The 23,400-nt window shown below is 43.6% G+C and overlaps 1 protein-coding gene across 2 annotated transcripts in view; it reads left to right on the top strand.

The window, feature by feature from the left end:
* Positions 1-23,400, top strand: part of LOC106562153 (amyloid-beta A4 precursor protein-binding family A member 2) — a 78,033-nt gene that overhangs the window by 12,519 nt on the left and 42,114 nt on the right. For both annotated transcript variants that reach the window (XM_014126832.3, XM_014126836.3), the window contains exon 2: positions 10,115-10,163. The gene's annotated coding sequence lies outside the window, so the exon portion shown is untranslated. The remainder of the gene's footprint in view (positions 1-10,114; positions 10,164-23,400) is intronic.

Here is a 23,400-nt window from a genome sequence, read left to right on the forward strand (position 1 = left end):
GCCTGGCCATGTACAGTTGAAGTCGGAAGTTTACATACACTTAGGTTGGGGTCATTAAAACTTGTTTTTCAACCACTCCACAAATTTCTTGTTAACAAACTATAGTTTTGGCAAGTCGGTTAGGACATCTGCTTTGTGCGTGACACAAGTAATTTTCCAACAATTGTTTACAGATTTGAAATAATCTCTTATAATTCACTGTATCACAATTCCAGTGGGTCAGAAGTTTACATAGACTAAGGTGACTGTGCCTTTAAACAGCTTGGAAAATTGCAGAAAATGATGTCATGGCTTTAGAAGCTTCTGATAGGCTAATTGACATAATTTGAGTCAATTGTAGACGTACCTGTGGATGTATTTGAAGGCCTACCTTCAAACTCAGTGCCTCTTTGCTTGACAAAATGGGAAAATCAACAACAAAAAAATCTGCCAAGACCTAAGAAAAAAATTGTAGACATCCACAAGTCTGGTTTCCAAACGCCTGAAGGTACCACATTCTTCTGTACAAACAATAGTACGCAAGTATAAACACCATGGGAACACGCAGCCGTCATACCGCTCAGGAAGGAGACACGTTCTGTCTCCTAGAGATGAACGTACTTTGGTGCGAAAAGTGCAAATCAATCCCAGAACAGCAGCAAAGGACCTTGTGAAGATGCTGGAGGAAACATCTACAAAAGTATCTATATCCACAGTAAAACGAGTCCTATATTAACATTACCTGAAAGGCCGTTAAGCAAGGAAGAAGCCATTGCTCCAAAACCGCCATAAAAAAAGCCAGACTATGGTTTGCAACTGCACATGGGGACAAAGATCATACTTTTTGGAGAAATGTCCTGTGGTCTGATGAAACAAAAATAGAACTGTTTGGCCATAATGACCATCGTTATGTTTGGAGGATAAAGGGGGATGCTTGCAAGCCGAAGAACACCATCCCAACCGTGAAGCACAGGGGTGGCAGCATCATGTTGTGGGTGTGCTTTGCTGCAGGAGGGACTGGTCCACTTCACAAAATGGATGGCATCATGAGGTAGGGAAATTATGTGGATATATTGAAGCAACATCTCAAGACATCAGTTAGGAAGTTAAAGCTTGGTCGCAAATGGGTCTTCCAAATGGACAATGACCCCAAGCATATTTCCACAGTTGTGGCAAAATGTCTTAAGGACAACAAAGTCAAGGTATCGGAGTGGCCATCACAAAGCCCTGACCTCAATCCTATAGAAAATGTGTGGGCAGAACTGAAAAAGCATGTGCGAGCAAGGAGGCCTACAAAGCTGACTCAGTTAAACCAGCTCTGTCAGGGGGAATGGGCAAAAATTCACCCAACTTATTGTAGGAAGCTTGTGGAAGGCTACCTGAAAAGTTTGACCCAAGTTAAACAATAAAGGCAATGCTACCAAATACTAATTGAGTGTATGTAAAATTCTGACCCACTGGGAATGTGATGAAAGAAATAAAAGCTGAAATAAATCATTCTCTCTACTATTATTCTGACATTTCACATTCTTAAAATAAAGTGGTGATCCTAACTGACCTAAGACAGGGAACTTTTACTAGGATTAAATGTCAGGAATTGTGAAAAACTGAGTTTAAATGTATTTGGTTAAGGTGTATGTATACTTCCGACTTCAACTGTATATACCGTAGACTCCAGGCTAAGGCAAATACATCTGGTGGTCAATGCGTACTATTTTATATTTTATTAACCGTGTGTTTATCACAGTTCTTGCCTCAGAGCCCTTTAATTTCCTTTCCCACTGATTGCTGCAGATATGTGTCTGCAATATAGAGGAGAGTCCAGTGATTGCTTTGGGATGCAAGGGCATGGCATCACAAAGGTGGGAAACCTTGTAAAAGGTTGATGGGGTGTAAAGTGGCCTTGGAAAAGCTTAGCAAGCCTTTAAAATGAATTGTCTGCTGAAAAGGAGAGGGTAGAGGAGATCGATGGGAATAGATTTCTTTCTGGACCTCACCTGTTGGGGGGGTGGGTGTGTGTGTGTGTGTGTCTGCGCATGCGTTCCTCAGGACTGCAGAGATGTCCATGTGCTGAGTCGGGCCTTATGTAGAGGATAGTTGACTTTCACTTATTCACCCATTTTAGAATGGAGAATATTTCTGTGCATGCAGAGCAATTGAAGCCCTGTGTGTGTAATTAATGATGGCTGATAGCATATATTCCTGTGATTTGTCTGATGAATCTAATGGAGTGGACTAAGTGTTACGGCAGAGATCAACGAGCATGGAGGATGTAATGTAACTTAATGGACGTCAGCTCCTGGCATATGATGCAGCTAAGAGGAGTTATTGACAGACAGCAGTGTGCTCCTCAATGTTAGATCTCCTAGAGGTGTCACCCACACCGCAGCCTATTCTAGGGTCTTAACATTGTCTGCAGAACACTGGGAGAAGATCAACACATAACCTGTCTGTCACCTTTCTCAAAACGGATAAGAAGGGCAAATACCCTACATGTTAGCAGACACCCCGAGAAGCTACTACACTGACTCATACTACAGTCATCACTTCCTAAGGATATGATATGTTCAACCATGTACAGATGTAGGATCTTAATTTGAGCCAGTTTGCTACAGCAGGAAAATAATCTGGCAGCAACAGGAAATGTTTAAACAGGTTAAGCATAAGGCTGGGCGATATGGTCTTAAAATGTTATAGATTTTTTTCAAAATTATGGGCGACTAATGATATGTATAAAAAAAAATATATATATATATATATATATCTCTAGAAGCGTTGTTGTACAATTAAAGTTAATATACACTGCATTTCAAACAGTCAGCAATAGTCTAATGAATTCAGGGCTTGTGAAGTTATATCTAGGCTAAATATAAGCCTTCCACAACCATAAGACCCACTAATCATTGCATTATTTATCCAAATAGTTGAACCTGCTTTTTTTTGTTGCAATAATCAATGATCTGGCTTTCCTGTCTGTCTATGAAAATTCCCTTTTTGGTTACAAATGTAACTAGAACATACATACATACATACATACATACATACATACATACATACATACATACATACATACATACATACATACATACATGCATGCATGCATGCATGCATGCATGCATACACATGAACTAATAATGACTAACTTATTGTAGCAGGCATTAGGCTATAGAGAATTAACACAGGTCTCATCAACAATCTCTCAAGCCCACGTTAGTGATTAGCCAGCTAATCTTTGTTTCAACATCCAAGTTTAGCCAACTTTGATCTATTTGCTAGCTAACAAGTTTGAACAGTTGAATTGTTATGAACACATACTTCTGTCTGTCTCCAATTGTTTGAAAAGCATGTGAGCCTGTCCACTTTGTTCAGATGTTGAAATCAAGTGGCCTACCTTATTTCTCAGAATGAGAATGAGTTGCCAATTCCTTATATAATTGTGTTTTATGCTTATTGCACATTTATAAAACACAGACTAGACAGCTAGTATAAGTCTTTGGCTAAAATGCTGCTAGCGGTACCCTAATGCTATGCGCGACAAACTGATTTGGAAAGTGTATGCTCAATGTTCATTGATACCCTTGTTTTAGTAGTGTCTGCTCTGCTTGCAATTTGATAGTTGAGGCATAACAAGGGTATCGTTCGAAAAGTTATCTTCTCCTCTAGTACAGTAAAATAATGTCTCAATGTGTTTTGGTGTCCATATGACCGATTCTGCAAATGAAAGTAGCGAGTTGAAACCACTTGTCAGAGAGGAAGATGAGATCTCATCTTTTATTGGTGTGAGAGGCAAGAGGAGGGGCTTGATGTGTGTGTAAACCATTGAAGAAGAGGCGAAGAAGTTTCACTCCCGCTAAAATCTGTCCAAAAATAAAGCCAAATGCGTGTCTATGGGTTTATTTTGGACCTAGTCTTGTCGCCTGCCTTCCCGCCTTTGGGACAACTCCCATTGTTAGGGCAGAGAGGTGCATCTCGTCATTATGTACAGATCTCTGGTGTAAATGGGGAGGCGCACACGGCACAGAAGGATAGAACGAGACGAGACCAAAAAAATACAATACGAGAACAAGCGGACATAAACACTCATAAAAACGGAAAATAACAAAACCTAGATTCTTGCGATACAGGCGTTTGGAATCTCGCGCAAAAACATAATTTAGAATTAATCCAATTAATTTGATATATCGCCCAGCCCTAGTTAAACAGGTTAACATTCAGAGGGCCGCAGGGCTTGCTGGATTACCATGAGGCGTACTCAGAGCATGCATTTACCAGCTGGCAAGTGTCTTCACTGACATTTTCAACATCTCCCTGACTCAGTCTGTAAAACGCCAAGGTAACCTGTCTAAATGACCATCGCCCTGTAGCACTCACATCTGTAGCCATGAAATGCTGTGAAAGGCTTGTCATGGCTAACATCAACATTATCATCCCAGACACCCTGGACCCACTCCAATTGCATACCACCGCAACAGATCCACAAATGACACAATCTCTATTGCACTCCACACGGCCCTTTCCCACCTGGACGAAAGGAACACCTACGTGAGAATGTTGTTCATTGACTACAGCTCAGCGTTCACCATAGTGCCCTCCAAGCTCCTCACTAAGCTAAGGACCCTGGGACTGAACACCTCCCTCTGCAACTGGATCCTGGACTTCCTGATGGCACGTCCACAGGTGGTGAGGGCAGGCAACAACACATCTGCCATGCTGACCCTCAACACGGGTCCCCTCAGGGGTGCGTGCTTAGGCCCTTCCTGTACTCCTTGTTCACCCATGACTGCGTGGCCGCGTATGACTCTAACACCATCATTAAGTTTGCCAATGATGGTGGTAGGCCTGATTACCAAGGACAATGAGACAGCCTATAAGGAGGAGGTAAGAGACACTGCCAAGACAACTTCTCCCTCAACGTCAGCAAGACAAAGGAGCTGATCGTGGACTACAGGAAACGGAAGGCTGAGCACGCCCCCATTCACATCGACTGGGCTGTAGTGGAGTAGGTTGAGAGCTTCAAGTTCCTTGGTGTCCACATCACCAACTAACTATCATGGTCCAAACACACCAAGACAGTTGTGAAGAGGGCACAACAATGCCTCTTCCTCCTCAGGAGGTTCAAAAGATTTAGCATGGGCCCTCAGATTCTCAAAGTTCTACAGCTGCACCATTGAGAGCATCTTGACTGGCTGCATCACTGCTTGGTATATCTGACCCCAAGGTGCTACAGAGGGTAGTGTGGACGACCCAGTACATCACTGGGGCCAAGCTCCCAGTGTGTCAGATGAAAGCTCTAAAAATTGTTAAAGACTCCAGCCACCCATGTCATAGACTGTTCTCTCTGCTACCGCATGGCAAGCGGTACTGATGCACCAAGTCTGGAACTAACAGGACCCTGAACAGCTTCTATCCCCCCAAACCATAAGACTGCTAAATAGTTAGTCCGGGTAGCTATTTGGTTAACTATTTAACTATCTGCATTGACCCTTTTTGCACTAACTTGTTTTTGACTCATCACATACTCCAATGCTTCCCACAGTTGTGTCAAGTTGGCTGGATGTCCCAGCAGCATTGCAGTTGTTGACACATACCGGTGCGCCTGGCACCTACTACCATACCCCGTTCAAAGGCACTTAAATATTTTGTCTTGCCCATTCACCCTCTGAATGGCACACATACACAACACATGTCTCAATTGTCTTGAGGGTTAAAAATCCTTCTTTAACCTTTCTCCTCCCCTTACATTTACATTTAAGTCATTTAGCAGACGCTCTTATCCAGAGCGACTTACAAATTGGTGCATTCACCTTATGATATCCAGTGGAACAACCACTTTACAATAGTGCATCTACATCTTTTAAGGGGGGGGGGGGGGGGGGGGGGTTAGAAGGATTACTTTATCCTATCCCAGGTATTCCTTAAAGAGGTGGGGTTTCAGGTGTCTCCGGAAGGTGGTGATTGACTCCGCTGTCCTGGCGTCGTGATGGAGCTTGTTCCACCATTGGGGTGCCAGAGCAGCGAACAGTTTTGACTGGGCTGAGCGGGAACTGTGCTTCCTCAGAGGTAGGGGGGCCAGCAGGCCAGAGGTGGATGAACGCAGTGCCCTTGTTTGGGTGTAGGGCCTGATCAGAGCCTGAAGGTATGGAGGTGCCGTTCCCTTCACAGCTCCGTAGGCAATCACCATGGTCTTGTAGCGGATGCGAGCTTCAACTGGAAGCCAGTGGAGAGAGCGGAGGAGCGGGGTGACGTGAGAGAACTTGGGAAGGTTGAACACCAGACGGGCTGCGGCGTTCTGGATGAGTTGTAGGGGTTTAATGGCACAGGCAGGGAGCCCAGCCAACAGCGAGTTGCAGTAATCCAGACGGGAGATGACAAGTGCCTAGATTAGGACCTGCGCCGCTTCCTGTGTGAGGCAGGGTCGTACTCTGCGAATATTGTAGAGCATGAACCTACAGGATCGGGTCACCGCCTTGATGTTAGTGGAGAACGACAGGGTGTTGTCCAGGATCACGCCAAGGTTCTTAGCACTCTGGGAGGAGGACACAAGGGAGTTGTCAACCGTGATGGCGAGATCATGGAACGGGCAGTCCTTCCCCGGGAGGAAGAGCAGCTCCGTCTTGCCGAGGTTCAGCTTGAGCTGGTGATCCGTCATCCACACTGATATGCCTGACAGACATGCAGAGATGCGATTCGCCGCCTGGTTATCAGAAGGGGGAAAGGAGAAGATTAGTTGTGTGTCGTCTACATAGCAATGATAGGAGAGACCATGTGAGGATATGACAGAGCCAAGTGACTTGGTGTATAGCGAGAATAGGAGAGGGCCTAGAACAGAGCCCTGGGGGACACCAGTGGTGAGAGCGCATGGTGCGGAGACAGATTCTCGCCACGCCACCTGGTAGGAGCGACCTGTCAGGTAGGACGCAATCCAAGCGTGGGCCGCGCCGGAGATGCCCAACTCGGAGAGGGTGGAGAGGAGGATCTGATGGTTCCCTTCATCCACACTGATTGAAGTGGATTTATTAAGTGACATCAGTAAGGGATCATAGATTTCACCTGGATTCAGCTGGTCAGCCTATGTCATGGAAAGAGCAGTTCTTAATGTTTTGGTATACTCTGTGTATATAGCTAAGTTATTGTTACTCATTATTATTCATCATGTGTCTATTACTTATTATGTTTTTTACTTTTAAATTATGTCTCTATTTTCGTTCTCTCAGCATTGTTGGAAAGGGCCTGTAAGTAAGCATTTTACTGTTAGTCCACAACTGTTGTTTACGAAGCATGAGACGAATACAAATGTAGATCTTTTTTTTGTAGGGGTTGATACATTTTACATTAGGGCAAATCAAGTCTGACATTTTTAAGTGGAAATTAGAAACTTTAGAAACCTTTTAAAACCTTACACTGCAATTTTGCATATCCTGCTGCGCAGGACATTTTCATCAACAGAAGAGTGATACAATTAATATCCTACATATGTAGCTAGCTACTATATTAAGCTATATGTTCTCACCACATGTCAGATGTAACCATTTGACAGGCCTACTGATACTGTGAGTTTGGCACAGTATTTTGGTTTTTCATATTGCAGTAATATACTGTAATTGGTTATTTCTAGATAATGCAGGCAGATTGATTGTGAGTTGTTGAAGGTGTTGGTAACTCTCCTCCCATCAACAGAACAAGTGTCATTTGTTGGCGTCTCCTGTGACTGATCAGAATGGTCCTATGCAGAGAAGTAGCAGCTGCAGTGTACTGCAGTGTGAGTGGGACCTCTGGGACCAAACGGAGCCCCAGGGCATGAGATGATACTGCAACCAGAGCACAATGTGACTGCGTGGCTGAGCGGGAGAGACGGTGGTGTTGCTGACACTTTATCTGTCTGAGAAAAGGAGAGAGTGTGTGTCTGCATGCTTGCGTGTGTTTGTGTTGTATGTGTGTGAGAGCGTAGGAGACATTCCAGTCGCCAGAGAAAACGTGCTGATTGTTTTGTGCATTGAGAAGTTGAGGAAATGTCCCAGATAAACTTAAAATACCTGAAGAGGGGGTGATAATATATTCTGCTCTGCCTCATACCTGGCACTGTGTTCTCAGTAACAAACACAGTTGGTTGGTTTCTGTGTCTTCCCCTGAGAGGATGAGTCACACAGCGCTGCTTACTATTGGTTCAAACAGTTCGTCAGATGGAACGTGGGCATTGTTTAGTAGATAGCTCAGCTTGGTGCTACTTGCTCATATATCACCTGGCAATGCTTCTTCTGGCTTTATCAGTTCTCCTAAGAATTGAAATATGCTGCGCTAATGTGTTAGATTTTTCTTGATTCGATTTTTCTGTGTGCCACACATAACAATTATTTATTTATACCCCGTCTTAAACCAACTGATGGCTGATAATTAAAATGGCTGAACAATGCCATTGGGCACAGGCATGGGGGCAGGGGGGGGGGGCACAGAACAACACTTAGACTATTCCTAACCAGCACACCTGTCAGACTGCGCCAGGGTTTTTGACATGGGCTAATAGCAGGAGTGGGCCCACATGGCCCCTGAGGACCCATGATGGCAGCCTGACAGTGAACATCAGCACTCTATAGTCATGGCATCTCCCACATGCTCGTTGAGTGACACTCAGGTCTCCATGCTGTCAGCAGGCTCTCCTCATCTCTCCTCTCCCCCTGACAGCTCCCCTGACAGACTAACTGTCCCTCTGAAGCTGGAAGGATCCTCTCTAGGCTCTAATTGTGGAGTGGAACATGAATGTGGATGTGGAAGCGTTCCTTCACAGAGAGGATGTGGGGCTCAGATTTACACTGGCTGGACTCTGCTACAGTAGCCTATCGGGCACAGCTTGTGACTCCAGCCATTTGTCAAGATTTGCGGGAGAATCTGCCCTGTTTCCACCCAGACTGAGCTTAGCTGCATATGGCCACCTCTCCTGGAAGGAAAAGTAGAATGCGACATGTTAGAATGCAATAAGCCTATGCCCTTATCCTTCTGTATCCGAGATGGAGGCACAAACATCCCAGAAAACAATTCTCACTTCACACTGAGGGCCCAGGGGATCAGTCTTGTTTGTCCTGGTGTTGTTTTTCTTTGAAGCATCTCTCCCTTTCAGTATCAGCTGATGTTGGTAAAGGGAGACAGGTTGTTTTAGGACATCAAAGAAGCAGCCCAGCTTTAATCAGCACTCCAGCCTGAGCACGAACAGAAGCTATCTCTGGATAGGAAGATGTGGTGAGATAACATTAGCGTCTCTGTGCTGTGGTGTTAGCCCTGATTAGTGTAAGGAATCTCTTCAGCGAGGTTGGCGTGTCCAAATGAGTCTTGGTAACAATACAATGTGCAAATCACTTCCAGTGCCACCTGAAGCCTTGAGGGGAGGAAGGATGTGTCTGCACAAGGCTTATCATGCAGAAAACATCTGGCCAGAGGGAGTTGTGTTCCTAAAAGAGTCAGCATTATATGTGTGTGTGTGAGAGAGAGTACAGTCAAGCAGCAGCATCCTCTTCCTGTGCTGCCTGTCTCAATTGTCAACCCCCCCTCTTTCTCTCCTTCTCTCCCTCCCTTTCTGCCTTTCTCCCTCCCTCCATCTCTGCTCCCTCTCCCCTTTATGGCGCCAGCAAAATTGAGCTACTTAATGAATCAGAATCTTTGTGAGCCCGTACTCAGTAATCACATCACACTAAACTGAGTGACAACTTTTTTTCTCCTCTTAAATGTGTTAGTGCTTTGGTTTGTTGCTAATCTAATGACATACCAGTTCCTTTCAGGATGCTCCCCTCCAAGCCAGAGATAAGCTCAAAGTGCTCTTTGTTGAGTGCATCGGCATGAGGATCTGATCAGCTGTGACAGGAAGCACCCTGAGAGCATGTGATGTCTACATGTGCTCACTGCTCTAACTCTCCTGTTTAAAGATTGGGCTTTTTGAGCTTCTCATCTTTATTTGTGCGGTGTTGCTTAAAAACCAATTAGGAAATCTTGCTGTGAGTGGTGCAGTAATGTTGTTGTTTTGGCCCAAAAGCCAGACTACTTTATTACCAAGGGACTGAGGAATGAGGGGGGTGATAGATCAAGGCTTTACTGTCTGAGCTGAACAAGTTGCCTCTTCACCATACTCAGCCTTGTACTTTTGTTTCAGGAGTGCACCTGGGAAATAGACCACATCAGCCACCAACCTACAGCTATTGGTGAGTATTTATGCCTATTTTGGGGTTTCTACTTTCCAGCATTAATGGGTTTCATTTTCATGGTTGTTATAGATGTGCTGCTGTTGTTTAAACTAGTTGGCTTTATTAGATGGAAAGGTGGGATCAGGTGCACATCTCAATGACAATGTGTGCTTTTAAAAAGGCTGTTAGTCATGTCCTCTGTCATTGAATGTTCTGGTTAAGCTAATTAATCGGAGCTATGCACATCTCAACTCAAGGCTCCTCTGTGAACGCTCATTACTGTCCTATGATCCTACTGTTTACCATGTGATGTGTTGCTGTTGTGAGAGAGACCTGTAGGGCATCCTCTGGGACCACCTGGGCTCTCTGTAGAAGTGTGATATTGACACGGAAGAACTGTGTGAGGGAGGGGTAGATGAGAATGCACAATGATCAAAGAGGAGGAGGAGGGAGGTATCGTGGGAGAAGTCTTTGAAGACGTTGCAGGGCCGAGGAGAAAGAAGAAACCCAAAACGCTGTGAACCTCTAAGGCAACCCTCTCCTCATCACCTATTCATCTTCAGCTGGAATATTTATACACAGCCATCCTTTGAGATAGACTGAGCAACAGTTACATTTTTCTAGAGGAGAGGACCAAGCTGCTAGTCAGTAGCCTTGCAGGTCACTTCACAGTGGGAGTCGTGGCTGACTGGTATTACAGCTGCTAGACCTTTAGGCTTGGCAGTCAGACACTCAAACATCCAATCATCATACTAGTATCTCATGGTGTGAGTAGGCCCATAGCAGCATAAAGCTTTTGTATCATTAATCAGAATGTGCAATTACTGAACTGCTCAAGCAGTGAGGTAGACCGAGAACATGTCAGCTATACAGTACTCTATATCTGCCTGGCTACCCAACCTCCTTGCTCCAGCCAAACGCTACGCCACGCCAACAGATGTTATTTTCTTCTCCGCAATGAGTCTGGATCTGAGTACCTCCCCGGCGATTTCAAGAACGCAAACGCATTCTTACCATTCTGATTGGACCTAGAAACCAGTGGGTTGGGCCAGAGCCAGAACACACATGGGTAAAACGGCGTTTTGAAAATGTGTCTTTGGCTTTGATACTCTGATTGGTTAGAGAGTACAACACCCCTCATTGTGACGTCACCACAAACGACTTCAACGATGTAGTCTCAGACCTGAAGTATGTCGCGAACATAGAGCAGTGGAAAAATTCTGTTTGAGTCTTCAGGCGAAGTCAGCTGTCATTCTTCTTCTCATGATGTGACATTTCATTTCAAGAGTAGTTCCATATGGAATAGGAAGAAGAAGCACAATGTTGATGTGTACTCTGTTACTGTCAGAGCAGAGAAGTGACAATATTAGGTGAGACACCTCCAGGAGGAGGAAATATGTTATTGTCATTTCATAAAATTGGAAATGGATACAGTTGCATTGTAAAATATGTTACAGAAATGCTGATAGATAGATATTATATTTTCCCTGCTGTAACACATGTCATTTACATTATTGAAACATACTGCACTCATACCCACAGAAGTGAAAAACAGAACAAACTAGGATTGTGGTCTTGCTTGCAGATTGGCCAAGGAGTGTTTGAGCTGGCACAATATTGTGCCAGGGATGGAATGAAATGTTCACATCTGTTTCAGTATCACTTAGCTTCGATTAACATGCCCTTGACAGAACGACGGTTTGCCAGTTTGGCTCTGCTTCGTGCCTCACAACATCCCTAGTCTTGCCATTAGTGATGACATACCATCAGGGTACATGTAATGCACTGTAATCCATTACTTTACCAGCAAAAATATTGTAATCAGATTATAGATACTTTTGAAAAACTATGATTACTTCTAGGATTATTTACAAATTCAGACAGGGTGTTTGTGAAAAGAATCTGACACCTTTCTGTTTTCTCAATGCTGTCAAATCAGCATTGAAAAAAGGATTCAAAGTTTGTGCTGCCTGAGCGAATCTGACCACAAGTCAGAGACCACTATGACGACACACCAAATGGGTTTGATGGATCGCGGGAGAAGGGCAGGAATATGCTTTTTTTAGGCTACAGTCCAAGCTATGTCTTCCAGTGGTGCGACTGCTGTCGGCATCCAAAGATTATCCCATTTGAACGCTTGGAGATAAGGATGACAGCAGTGCTGTAGCCTACGGGGCGATTCGGATATCACTTGTTATTGATATCTACATAGCGCATTGATGTGACTCACACTGCTGCTCACTCATTTAGGTATTTGCACTTTACAGATTGTGGATGGCTGTTCACAAATGTATTTAGTGCCTTCGGAAAGTATTCAGACCCCTTGACTCCTTCCACATTTTGTTAGGTTACAGCTTTATTCTAAAATTGATTAAATTGGGTTTTTTCCCCCTCAGCAATCTACACACAAAATATAAAATGTACATAAGTATTCAGACCCTTTGTTGAAGCACCTTTGGCAGCGATTACAGCCTTGAGTCTTCTTGTGTATGACGCTACAAGCTTGGCACACCTGTATTTGATGAGTTTCTCCCATTCTTCTCTGCTGATCAAGCTCTCTCAGGTTGGATGGGGAGCGTTGATGGACAGCTATTTTCAGCTTTCTCCAGAGATGTTTGATCGGGTTCAAGTCCGGGCTCTGGTGGGCCACTTGGCTGTGTGCTTAGGGTCAGGGTCCTGTTGGAAGGTGAACCTTCGCCCCAGTCTGAGGTCCTGAGCGCTCTGGAGCAGGTTTTCGTCAAGGTAGCTGTGTTCCATAACATTTTTCAAGACATCGGAATCGTCCGGTTGGAATATTATTGAAGTTTTATGTTAAAAAGGCCCTAACGATTGATGCTATACAACGTTTGACATGTTTCTACGAACGTAAATATAACTTTTTTCGACTTTTTGTTGTGAAATTTTCGGCGCGCTTCCTACATTTGGAGTAGCTTACTGAACGCGCAAACAACAAGGAGGTATTTGGACATAAATGATGGACTTTATCGAACAAAACATTTATTGTGGACCCGGGATCCTGAGAATGCATTCTGATGAAGATCATCAAAGGTACGTGAATATTTATAATGCTATTTATGATTTTAGATGACTACAAAATGGCGGGTATCTGTATTGCTGGTTTGGTTTTCTGAGCGTTGTACTCAGATTATTGCAAAGTGTGCTTTCCCCGTGAAGCTTTTTTGAAATCTGTCACAGCGGTTGCATAAAGGAGATGTTTATAATTCTTTGAATAACAGTTTAATATTTTATCAATGTTTATGGTGAGTATTTTTGTAAATTGTTGTGCTCATTCACCGGAAGTTTGAGGCAAAATATTTTCTGAACATCATGCGCCAATGTAAAATGGGGTTTTTGGATATAAATATGAACTTTATCGAACATAACATTCATGTATTGTGTAACATTGAGTCCTAGGAGTGTCATCTGATGAAGATCGCCACCCGGACAGCTGATGGAATTTAGGCGTATTTCTGTCTGTCATAAAAGCTTTTTGTGGGGAAAAACTAATTCTGATTGGTTTGGCCTTTCTCCCCAGTGGGTGGGCCTATGCCCTCCCAGGCCCATCCATGGCTGCGCCCCTGCCCAGTCATGTGAAATCCATAGATTAGGGCCTAATGAATTTATTTCAATTGACTGATTTCATTTTACATTTTCCTTACATGAACTGTAACTCAGTAAAATCGTTGAAATTGTTGCATGTTGCGTTTATTTTTTTGTTCACTATAAATAAAAATAAATGAATACATATTTGTTTTGCTCAGAAAACTTGGGGGGCCAAATAAAATCACAGGCCACCAGTTGGGGATCCCTGCTCTATTGATATCAATTTAAGAGGGAGGATATCCAGCAATTGTACATCACCCACATCAGAATCTATGTTGGAACAGGGATGAGAGTACTGTTGTTAGAGATGACCTACATCAGGCCTCCCAAGTGGCGCAGCGGTCTAAGGCACTGCATCACAATGCTTGAGGCCTCACTACAGACCCGGGTTCGATTCCAGGCCGTGACCGGCGTACAATTGGCCCAGCGTCGCCCGGGTTAGGGGGAGGGTTTGGCCGGGGGGGCTTTATTTGGTTCATCGCGCTCTAGCGACTCCTTGTGGCGGGCCTGGTGCCTGCAGGCTGACAACGGTTGTCAGTTGAACGGTGTTTCCTCCGACACATTGGTGCGACTGGCTTCCGTGTTGAGAGGGCGGGTGTTAAGAAGCGCGGTTTGGTGGGTCATGTTTCGGAGGACGCATGACTTGACCTTCGCCTCTCCCGGGCCCGTTGGGGAGCGATGAGACACAAGATCCTAATTTGATATCACGAAATTGGGGGTAAAAAAAGAGATGACCTACATCATGAAAACTGGAAGCACCTTCTCAGTTACGATTGCAAGATATCCAACCGTTAATAGATTAGATTAATTTAGGAAAATGTATGTTACATCAGCATGTAGCATCAGATCAAAATCAATGAATGTACTTGCAAAAACACAGATATTGAATCAAAAAAAAAAAAATCTACCTGCAACAGAGCATGCTGGGAAATATGACAATTCTCCATAGTTTTAACTCCCTGTCTCTGATTACTCTTACACGGAACCCAAACCGGCTGTGCGCATGCGCCATCGTGCGCTATCGTGCATACATTTATTTTGTCCCCCTACACCAAACGCGATCACGACACGCAGGTTAAAATATCAAAACAAACTCTGAACCAATGACATTAATTTGGGGACAGGTCGAAAAGCATTAAACATGTATGGCAATTTGGCTAGTTAGCTTGCACTTGCTAGCTAATTTGTCCTATTTAGCTAGCTTGCTGTTGCTAGCTAATTTGTCCTGGGATATAAACATTGAGTTGTTATTTTACCTGAAATGCACAAGGTCCTCTACTCCGACAATTAATCCACACATAAAATGGTCAACCGAATCGTTTCTAGTCATCTCTCCTCCTTCCAGGCTTTTTCGTCTTTGAACTTATATGGTGATTGGCATCTACACTTTCATATTACCACCACAACCGGCAAAACAGTTTGTCTTTCAATCACCCACGTGGGTATAACCAATGAGGAGATGGCACGTGTGTACCTGCTTCCATAAACCAATGAGGAGATGGGAGAGGCAGGACTTGCACCTCGTTGGCTCGCGGGAGCAGTGTGGGTGCAATAATTGAATATCATGGATTTCTAAATTTATTTTGCGACGCTCGCGCACGCGACTTGTCCGGTCTGGTCAGCATGTTAGGGCGTTTTCACACATTTGAGCTATAGTTTGAGTTCCACCATTTGTTACATTATATATATTTTTTCATTTTGTCCAGTTAGTTTCACAGTGCCAAATGTAAAACTAACAAAAATTCATAAACAAAACCACGTTTCCATGCATGTAATTTGTTTATTGGACAAAAATGACGAAGTTAAATCCATTTATGATGAATTATCATGAAGCATCACTTGTGTGGCCCAATCTTAATATTACATTTTGCATGTCCCAATCTTCATATTATTTTATCTTTGGTCTTCTAACAACATGCGGGAGGAAACATCGCAAAAGCAGCTCTAACTGCGACGTGGAAAGGCTTATATTCAGTAGGCTAAATCCCCGGTATAGCCCCGTCTCCTCTAATCTGCATCGGATGTGCTCATAAATGTGCTGCTACTTACAGAATGTTTCAGATATATGAAGTTTCATCAAATGCTCGCAGTCAAACAAATAATATGCGAGGTTATTTTCCTGTGTTTGGTCCTGACAGCGTTCTCACCTACAGCGAATCGCACCACCGTACAAATTGAATGAGACCGGGACCACTCTTTTTGAGCGAACCACCGTGCGTTGTTTAGACCGGACCCGAGTGCGGATAGTGTTCACACCAGTCCAAACGAACCAAACTAAGGGGATAAACTGATTAGAACTTCGGAAAAACCGAGCCAAAATTATTTGGTGTGAAAGCCCCCATAATGTAGTTAAAAGTCCTCAGTCCCAATCAACTCCAGTTATCAATACTAAATCCAGGGAGCATATCACTCTGTTGAGGGTTAAGATAACTCAAGTACAGTCAATTTAACTTTAAAAATGTAACTTTAATCTCTCCTTGATTTACAGTGTATCCAGATATTTGTGACATGGGACCATACAGAACATAATCAGGACAAGTTCTCCTATTTGCATGAACAATATGATTCGGGTGGTGAAAATCTGTCTCCCTATTTCCATCTTCCATATTTCTGCTCGCTTTCAGCCAAAAAGCCCATGATTGATTCAGCACTAAAGAGGATTATTATTGGCTGAAAGGGAGAGGAGCTGTTGTGGGTTGCTTGCTGTACCCATGGAAGCAGAATGGCTGGCTGTGATGTGGCCCTCCAGAAGGCTGTGTTTCTGAGCCAGATAGCACTATGACGGGGCCCAAGACTCTGCCTGCCTGTCCACTCTCTGTTTCTTATCCTGTTGGCCTATAATCTCCTCTCAAATAGTTCCCATCCGTCTGCATGTCACTGATAGTGTATGGGAATTGCACGCGTGTTATGGGGCCCATGCTTCCATATAAGGCACATTTTGGGCTGATGGCATTTGGCGGCAGAGTCACTCGTGTGTGGTGGAGTCTATCATCTGTTGAAACAGTGCTTTACATATCATGATTAAAAGCTTTAATAACTGAGGAGATGGCTGACATCAACATCTAGCTAGTTTAATCTTTGAAGGCCATGAGACCCAAGTGTAAACTGATGATATGCTACTCACTACAATGATACATTTCTAATCCTCTGTGCATTCGATGCCAAGGAATCGTATTGACTGTGAAGTGTGGAAAGAAAGTGCCCTGGACTGTCATCATGTATGCTGTTGAATATGGAATCAATTCCTCCCATTTTCCCAAGGAATATTTATTTGGGACTACTCTAAGGGGAAATAGACTTCTTCAATAGCCTACACCCCTCTTCATAGTCAGTTTTTCAAATGAACATTTTTCCTTGCTGGCTATTTTAACTTTGTATAACATGATGTGTATGTCTTGAGTTGGCTGTTGTGTGAGTATTCATCCATTTGGGGTGTGTGTTGTTTCTGCGTGTGCAATAGTGTGTGTGTGTGTGTGTGTGTGTCTGAGTGTATATGTGTGTGTGTGTGTGTGTGCTGTCTTGCATATCCTCTTGCTTTTAGTCATTTAGGCAATTTAGTCTCGCTGAGGACAAATGTTGTATCTAAATGAATTAGATCCTCTGGGAGAAGCGTAAACAAACAAAAGGATAATTTAATATTTCAGACCATGCAAATCACATCTGTTTTTCTGTTGAGGCGGAGGCAGTTACAATTCCATAGCCTGACCGCAGTCTGCAGACATTAATAGGAATAGTGGTGCTCGGGGGCAGTTGCTAATGTGGACATCAGTGTGTCTTAGTTTGCTCAACTGAATAGAGGGTTTATATACTAGTACAACCTTTCAGCTGTAGCCCCTTTATACTAGTTGTGAATCCCAAATAGATCTCCGATTTAGAAATTCAGTTATTCATTATCATTTCTACCTGTTTCTAAGCAAGTATTTAACAAACACCCAAGCAAAGGTGCTCCCTCCTTTTTACAATGCTTGTAATGTCAAGGTCCTCTATTATTATGAAACATGAGGTCTTTACCAGATGTGGTGATGGCACGACATACATGCCCAGAAGGGAGGATGGGTTTATAGAGGCAGACTGAGTGGAGCTGCAGAGCTTTGTGATATAAGGGGATTGCAATCAGAGCCCAGTAATCCATCCATCCAGACCTCCAGCATCATCAGTGGATCAGAGACCGAGCTACCGTACAGTATGTCTGGCCAGAGGGGTGAGGACGTCACTTGTTCCCACCAGGGACTCTGTAGTTCGTCACGTTACAACAATCTTTAGCGCCAGGGGACCCAAATGCACGCTCTGATATGATGTTATGCCTTGAGATGGTTGGGCAATGTTAATATGCCACCATTTCCTCTGTTTAAGCACTGCTGCCGTCGCTCCTGTTTCCACCCTCATCCGTCACCACGCCTCGTCTTCCCTCGCATCGTTTTGTTCTTCTTTAATCTATTCTGTGTTTCATCCCAAGATGTATGACTCAGACAATTTGAGATGCTGTGACTCTCGGAAAAGACGATGCATTTTAAAGACAATGGTGACAGAGTGAAACACAGGCTTCATCTCAGAAACAAGTGAAACCTTTCATCCAGAAACTCCAAACTGGTGACAGCAGCAGCACTGAGACAAGCCAGATACTGAGCCGTGTGCCTAAAGGGGATGGGCGGAGATCCTGTAGATCCTGTAGATAGATCTGTCTCTCAGTCTCTTTTGTCTGCTGTCTGTCTCCGTGTCTTTGGTTTGGAAGCTATTGAATTGTCAGTGTTTGACTTACTCCTTTCACCTTGTCCTGTGCAGTCTTGTCTTTATTCCTGATGGTCCCTGCCATCTTCATCTCTTCTTCATTGGCCCTTCCCCGTGTTTGTAGGTTGTAGTTATTGCAATGTAGTAAACACTGGCTATTGGCTACAGATGCTCATGCACACTGACAGCTCTGGGATCAGCCATTAGAGACTCCTGCTGCTAGCAATCTGGAGGAGAGCATGCAGTGTCTCTAGACTGGGCATCCAGAGTCTGCCATGTACATCAGAACAAAACAAAGCACGTTCAGCATGTCCAGACTGTCCTGGACATGCATTAGCACACCTTTGATTCAGGAATCGTGGGTACTGTTGAATGACTTCCCATTAAAGTAAGGCATTCTGTTCCTTCCAGCACAGCTTGCACGGAGTGATGGAGATTGGAGAGGTCCCAGAAGAATACAGGGCTTGCTAAACCACCACCCCTTTCTTAAAATAGCTTTGAATCATGCATTATTCGTACTGGGACTGCCAGTGCTGTCAAGCAGCATTTTTCACGGTGCTTATTGTCTCCCCTTGTTTACTTCAGGCCCTGCAGTTTGAAAAGATTCCCTCAACTCATTTCTATAGCTTTGTGTTTCTTATTGGGTGATGTTTCTACAGTGAAGAAACATTAAGGATGCTTATTACATTCTGTTTCTTCTCCTCCTCTGTTATAGAATTGATTGCTGACTGTGTTCTGTTGTTGTTGCTGGCTGTTGCCATGCACACAGAGAGGGAGAACGTGCCGACGACACTCCTCTAGAGATGGGGAAGTAGATTTCAATCTCCCAGCCTGCCTCTCTCTGTGTCACGCTGTGTCCCCTGGGCCCACTAAAGCGTGAAGGATGCTGGGAGGGGAGGTGAGGGGGGGCTGGGGGGGGAGGTTCTGACAGGTCCTCCAGAACCTGCCACTTTGTCAGTAGTGATGCAACATCTGCACATGCTAGTGCTACACGTGTCCCTCTTATCGATCAGGATCGATATCCTCGGCTAACAGGGACACACCCCGAAACACACACTCGTACACACACGTGCATACACACACATTCACAAGAATACAAAAGCCACATAATGCACTCAAACTGATACACAAAAAGAACCAGACAACCATGGGCTGGGCTGATAATGGAATCCCTTCCTCCATTTTTCTTTTGTTCTTGTTGATAATGGGCCATTCTCCTGGATGACAAATGGTTAAGCCTCAGCCTCTCTAATGTCCAGCGGTGAGAACTAGAAGAGCCAGTTCACTCATCAAATGCACAGACGGTGTTTCGCATAAGATGTCAGGGTTCATGAGCACTGTGTGTGTGAGATATGATAAGATGTGTGTCGGTATGCTTATCTGGGTGTGTGTGCGTGCGTGCGTGCATGCATGCATGCATGCAGCGTGTGTGTGTGTGTGTGTGTGTGTGTGTGTGTATGATGTGAAGGCTGATGAATAATTGATCCCTGGCTTTCCATGTGGAGGCTGTCAGTGACTGAAGTCAGGAGTTATTTCATGTGTGGATGGCTGCTACCAAACTGCAGTAGTGGGCCCAGTCATTACTACTGTGGGTTTGATAAGGCAACATTTACTGTCCTCCCCCTCCTCATATCGCTGAGTATTGAGGTGTCATCGAAATATAATGAACATCACTACTTTCAATGACTCTTATTACATTATTTTCCTCATCCCTGTCAATTCTTTCTCTCCCATTCCGTCTCTCCCATTCTGTCAATCCCATTCCATCTCTCTTCTGCATATGAATGCTTTGCTCGTTCCAAACAAACCTCTGTATAAAGGAGAAACTACGATGACAAGGCCCTCCATATACCATCAGGTCAAACATGTATTACTATTCATAAACATTCATTCCAGTCAACACAAATCGCACAACAAATCCATGTCAGGTTACGCATACCTAGTACGCTATGAGATGTGCTGTGTACAGATGTAGGATCTTAATTTGAGCTAGTTTGCTACAGCAGAAAATTAATCCTGCACCACAGGAAATGTGAATTATTATGTGGATTATAATTAATGGACATTTTTGTAGGGGTTGATACCATTTTTCGTAAGGGAAAATCAAGTCTAAAATTTCTAAGTGGAAATTACAAACTTCAGAACACTTGCAGGAAATGTATCCTGCAACAGGGTGATCAAATTAAGATCCTACACCTGTACTATAAATCCCCAGCTAATGGTGTTTCAAACATGTGTAATGCAATTTTTTTGAATAGCGTTCTCTAATTGGCAACAACTCAGTGTTAACTGCTGTTTTGGTTATTTGTGTTGAACTATGTATTCTCCAGATGAGTGATGCTGTCTCTCTCCTCTCTGTCTCACACCTCCTCCTCCTCCTCCTCTCAGTACATCCTTCAGTGCTCTCCAGGGTCTATTCCATTGGCTTCCCTAGTATGATTTATGACCTTCCTTACCTCTCATAGGCTAAAGCATGGACCATGCCGTGGTGGAGGAAATATGTGAAATGGCACTGATCACCGGGGATTATGATTAGAATGATAACGATGATTGTAATGCCACCTGTTTGTACATACAGTATAGCCTACGACTCCCCATAGTATCAATATGATCACAACCAGCGATACTATCACACGTCAAAACATGTTGATGTCACAGGTTAATGTGCATAACCTTTTGGGCTGTGAGGTTATGATTGTATGCCATATTGCTGTAGGCATACTAATTTGGTTCTCACTTTCCCGAGCAAATGTCGACAAGTTGGTACACAGTAAGAAACGCTCATCTGGCTGAAACTGTATGTTGTGTTAGAGCTGAGAGGTCAGTGGCAGGTGGTGCAGGTGTCCTGTTTCATAGGACTGGGAATTGCCAGGGACCTCAAGATACAATATTATCACAATACTTAGGTGCTGAAATGATATGTATTGCGATTCTCATGATAGTGATTTTTCTTGCGATTCGAGGTTCCAAACATATTGCTCACCGTATGTCTGCTGCAGAGGGACAAGAGAGAGCCATGAAAAAACGACTTTTGAAATGTCTTGGAAATAAAAGTGCTGAAAATAAATTGTCTCCCTATTTAAAAAGATGGGAACAAGCTAAGAAATAAAAAATACTGACGTTCAGGCACAGCAAACTAGCGCAAAAATAATATTGCAATATTGTTAAAACGATACGATACAATATATCGTCCAAAATGATATCCAGATATGTAACTATTGATTTTTCTCCCCCCATCACCAGCATCATCAACGTCACGTCTGAGTGGCGCTTCCCCTTAGAATTAACTTCAAGGCAAAACCAATTATTCAGTCTAACTTTTAATGAGTCCTCTAACTTCAAGTCTGAAATTAAGAGTTAAGATCCAGACTGTTGGTTCTCTTCTCATTATTCTGCTGCTAACCCCTCTGTATCAAATCAAATGTTATTTGTCATATGCGCCAAATACAACAGGTGTAGACTTACCGTGAAATGCTTACTTACAAGCCCTCAACCAACAATGCAGTTTTAAGAAAATGAGAGTAAGAGAATATTTACTAAATAAACTAAAGTTTAAAAAAGTAACACAATATAATAACAATAACGAGGCAATATACAGGGGGTACCGAGTCAATGTGCAGGGGTACAGGTTAGTTGAGGTAAATGAGGTAATATGTACATGTACTGTAGGTAGGGGTAAAGTGACTATGCATAGATAATAAACAGCGAGTAGCAATAGTGTAAGAAAAAAAAGGGGGGGGGGGGGCAATGTCCAATAGTCCATGTAACCATTTGATTAATTGTTCAGCAGTCTTATGGCTTGGTAGTAGAAGCTGTTAAGGAGCCTTTTTGACCTAGACTTGGCACTCCGGTACCACTTGCCTTGATGTAGCAGAGAGAACAGTCTATGACTTGGGTGACTGGAGTCTTTGAACATTTTTGGGGCCTTCCTCTGACACGGCCTAGTATATACAGTTGAAGTCGGAAGTTTACATACACTTAGGTTGGAGTCATTAAAACTCGTTTTTCAACCACTCCACAAATTTCTTGTTAACAAACTATAGTTTTGGCAAGTCAGTTAGGATATCTACTTTGTGCAAGTAATTATTCCTACAATTGTTTACAGACAGATTATTTCACTTATAATTCACTGTATCACAATTCCAGTGGGTCAGAAGCTTACATACACTAAGTTGACTGTGCCTTTAAACAGCTTGGAAAATTCCAGAAAATGATGTCATGGCTTTAGATGCTTCTGATGGGTTAATTGACATCATTTGAGTCAATTGGAGGTGTACCTGTGGATGTATTTCAAGGCCTACCTTCAAACTCAGTGCCTCTTTGCTTGACATCATGGGAAAATCAAAATCAAAAGACCTCAGAAAAAAATGGTTTACCTCCACAAGTCCAAATGCCTGAAGGTACCACGTTCATCTGTACAAACAATGGTACGCAAGTATAAACACCATGGGACCACACAGCCGTCATACCGCTCAGGAAGGAGACGCATTCTGTCTCCTAGAGATGAACGTACTTTGGTGCAAAAAGTGCAAATCAATCCCAGAACAACAGCAAAGGACCTTGTGAAGATGCTGGAGGAAACAGGTACAAAAGTATCTATATCCACAGTAAAACGAGTCCTATATCGACATAACCTGAAAGGCCGCTCAGCAAGGAAGAAGCCACTGCTCCAAAACCGCCATAAAAAAGCCAGACTACAGTTTGCAACTGCACATGGGGACAAAGATCGTACTTTTTGGAGAAATGTCCTCAGGTCTGATGAAACAAAAATAGAACTGTTTGGCCATAACGACCATCGTTATGTTTGGAGGAAAACGGGGGAGGCTTGCAAGCCGAAGAACACCATCCCAACCGTGAAGCACGGGGGTGGCAACATCATGTTGTGGGGGTGCTTTGCTGCAGGAGGGACTGGTGCACTTCACAA

This window comes from Salmo salar, chromosome 11, assembly GCF_965601325.2.
Source record: "Salmo salar chromosome 11, fSalSal1, whole genome shotgun sequence".
Classification (NCBI taxonomy): Eukaryota; Metazoa; Chordata; class Actinopteri; order Salmoniformes; family Salmonidae; genus Salmo; species Salmo salar.